Source organism: Nestor notabilis, unplaced genomic scaffold, assembly GCF_000696875.1.
Source record: "Nestor notabilis isolate BGI_N333 unplaced genomic scaffold, ASM69687v1 scaffold11614, whole genome shotgun sequence".
Lineage (NCBI taxonomy): Eukaryota > Metazoa > Chordata > Aves > Psittaciformes > Psittacidae > Nestor > Nestor notabilis.
In genome coordinates, this window is record NW_009925183.1 from 1,087 (window position 1) to 5,042 (window position 3,956).

Consider the following 3,956-nt stretch of genomic DNA (forward strand, 5'->3'; position numbering starts at 1 on the left):
TGCTGAGCTTGAATGGTGGTGTATCACTCTGATGCTCTTCCTCTAGTCGCTCTGGAGCCGGGAGCCCCACAGCCTGGTTTTATCATAACATGTATGTTCTGCTTTCCTATCTCTTCCCTTGCTGACAACCCCTTTCATCATCAGCCCTGCACACAAACAAGGTTAGCTCCAGTTCAGATTACATTAGTGTACTTCTGCTTCCCATTACTTTTCCCTGTGAGCCTGTTTTATGGGATCTGCATGTGTAAGGCGGACATTGAGCAGTATAAATGCTCAAAGTAAAGGAACCTTTATTTCATAAAGGGAAGAGCACAAGCCAAGGGATTCTTTGGATTCAGTGGTTGTTCAAAGCCTGATCCTTGTAGTCTCCATATAGCTAGAGCAATTCCTTGGGAGGTGGAAAAATCCATGGTTCTCCACTGACATCTTGATGCAGGGAAGATGCTGATTTTGTTGTGTAAATGCTGGTTTGTATCAGCCCCTCTGGTAGGGCAGAGGATGCTCTGTAGCTCTTTAGAGGCCTGCAGAGTTGGCTGCGTGTGTTTTCATCCCTTGCCCAGTTACCCTGGGTACATTCCATTGTGTGTCTACCTCAGTCTGATGGTTTGTGTAGTAGGGAGTAAAGGTGACTAATGGAGGGCTTAGAAATCTCTACTAAAAGGCATTATCAAAGCAATCTAACTGTGTCTACTATGTAGAGTTGGATAAACAGCAAAGTACTGTTGAATGAATGAACCAGTACAGGGAATTGTGTGGCAGGGTATGAGAGATCAACGTACAGAGGAGAAGCTGTTAATATGCAAAAACCTTTATTTGATTGTTGTATTTGGTAGAAGTCTTATTATGCTAAACCAAGTAAAGGAGATTAGAGTATTCTAAACTAGATTCATTTCACTGAGGAAATGAACCCTGAAGGTATATCCATTTTGGGGGGTTGTTCAGTACTTGAATGCTTCTCCACATCTTTTCAAGGGGTCCTACTCTTACCAAGCCTTACGCTTGTGTGTATGTGTTGAAGGGGGAGCCAGAGACGATTAGAGCTCTGGTGCAACTCAGGCTATACCAAAGGTGCAGCACTGTCACAGGAACTGAAAGAGAGCAGTCATGGCCTAACATGGGACCCAGTCTGTTCCTGGAGGGCAATTTTACAGCCTGTCAATGGTCCAGCATACCTATTTTACCCTGTGACCCTCACCAAAAAGCAAGCCCAATTTAGAACCCTTTTAGAACACTCATTGAGATAGGTCTGCACCTACAAAAGCTTAGGGTTGGTCCAAATCTAAGTGTATCAGTTGTGTGCTTCAGACAAGCCAGGCACGTGCGTACAACAAAATTCCCGTGGTCTCCTCCCCCAGCTAAGTTGATGCCTACAATGAAAGTGACTTCCTGCTGTCTCCCACGCAGCACCCATCACCTGTGAGCTCCCTGCCACTCGGTTCTTATCAACTTGAAAGGTATTTTTGTCGTCCTGGGGTGTAGTAATTTTGTAATGTGTTTGTGGGTGTTCGAGCTTCCGTGTCTGACGCTGCAGCCTCGCAGAGGTTTGTGGAGCACTGCTCCATGTGTGATCGTGCTACCTTGCTGCTTAGTTCTGTTCTTGTTCCCCTCAAGAAGTTGCATGTTGTGAACACCAGAGCTGTGGTTGATAACTCTGTGAGAGGAGAATTGTGTTAGTGTGATTCACGTTGACTTGATAAATACTGACTGGGTAATTTCAGATGTGTCTCTTACACTCTGCATAAATTTGCCTTTCTGTGCAACTATTTATTCCTCAGGGTGTGCGAACTCAAAACATATGCTATGTCCTATTACTGGTGGTGTGCCTGTATTTGTTATATGCCATCCAGGAGTACTGGGGTTTTCTGTTCTTTCCTGGCAGGCTGGCGCAGGGACTAGCCCCATGTGTGTGTCAGCTCTGCCTTGGCCGTCTCTCCCTTTTACTAAAGATGTGCATTTATTAACTTCACATTAATTAATGCCAGGGGAAACCTCAGGGAGGTCAAAGCAGTCTGTAGCTTTCCTGCAGAAGAATGTATTGAGGCAAAGGAGGGAGATGAAGTTGAGAACTTGCCTTCATCTGAAAGCTGGAATTTCGCCTCATGGTCATTTTCCTCCACCTCTCTTGCTGCCCAGTGATGAAGAGGTCTGGGCACTGTAACATGGTTTCATTGCCTGTACAGTTCTCAGTAAAGAAGTCATTAGTACCAATGGATTCATCTTTCCTGATGGCTTCTCTAGGATATGACTCTGTATCCCAAAATCACTGAGGGCTTATGGAGCAATTGCCCGCTACTAGGAGGTTTTCCTGCTGTACGAGAGGCAGGGTCAGTGTGGAATGGGTTTGTGTGTATTTCATTCCTAGTTTCTCAAGAAAGTCTGTAGTGCACAGATTTTTACTTTCCCCATGCAAAAATATTCCTTGGAACAGAAGTACATGTGGAAAGGAGAGTACACTTGGATTCTGTGGGAACTGTGGGGAATAGCTTTGTGTTTGGACCCATGGAAATCTATTGTTCAGTGCACACTTGATGCTGTGGGCCAGCGTGGTGTGCCAGCATGATTTCTCTTCCTCATATGCGCTCTGAGAAGTCCAAAGTGATACTGTGCTCTGCAGTTGGAGAGCTTGTTTATCTGCAGGCTGAAAGGAGCAGCTGTGGTGGCCCCACAGACCTCAGTCGCAGCCCATGCTGTGCATCAGCCAGTCCACACACTGCTTGTCCTGCTGCTGGGCTCTCCCACTGGCTTGGGGCTGGTCACTCCTTACATTGTCTTAGCATCCGAGGTTCCCATCGTGTGTGTTCGCTGCTTCTGGGAAGAGAGTTTCCATTACTGCCTCCCTGTGGGATGGGAAGAGTGGTTCTTTCGTTAGGGCAGCTGGGGCCCTGCTTATCCAGGGAGACTGAGGAAACTGCATCTTGTCTTCATGTGCTCAGCTGTGCCAGCAGCACTGCCCGTGAGACACTGCCCCTGCAGCTCCTGCCTGGGCAGTTCCCTTTCCTGGAGTCAGCACGATTGCATGGCTCATAGACAGCCTCTACAGCACATGACCTTGGGTGTCCTGCCCAAGCAAGTACACACCACAGGGCAGTTTTTGGGTCAGGCTTGTATACAAGCAGGCCCAGAGGAAAACTGCTGCGTGAGATGAATGAGGAGCTATTTGAGGCCCTGTGGTTTCCTCAAACATTGTGTGCATACCTCCAGTCCAGGGCTACATGAAGTTCACAACATACTTGGCCTTCACAAGGACCAGGTCTTTAGCTTGGGTGTACTCATTATTATGACTTGGGCCACTCAAACAGATCCTCTGGCCACCCAGTCCTGAGGTTTCTCTCTTGGATGGAGTCTATGTATGTACCAGCTGTAGAGCAAGAGCTTTGTGTCTTCTGGGTGTCTCTTCCGCTGCTCAGCCCCTGCTACGCTGCCTGGCATCCTTAGAGTTGGAACTCAGCAGTGTTCCTGCCTTGCACTTGGAATGTTGAGGGTTGTGGGGGATGTGGCTGGTGTGGGAGGAAGAAGTATTATAGGAAGTTGTAGGTGGGGGAACGCAGAAGTATTCTAGCAAGATGTTGTGGAGTATATTGCAGTAGGATGAGTGAGGACCGGGGGTGTCTTGTTGTAGAGAATGGGTGGCTACTGCCTGGTGTTGATAAGTAAGGGGCCTTTGATAGCCTGTGTACCTGCTTGAGGTTGGCTCTGTGGGTTTGCATCCCACTAAACCCCAAGCTTCTGTCTCTCTCTTGCTTGCCCTGGCTTTGAGAGATCTGAAAGTTGTGCAGTAAACTACTGTAAATGTGGGCTGATTAATTTGAACCTCAGGTTACCAGCCCTACAGGTCTGATCCCTACCACAGTTTGGGATTTGTAACACTAATCCAGCAGGATGAAAGGCTGAGAGGATGCTGGGGCCTTTAAAAGTTGGTAGCATCCTGAATTAAGTAATGGGAAGGGGGGGGGGGG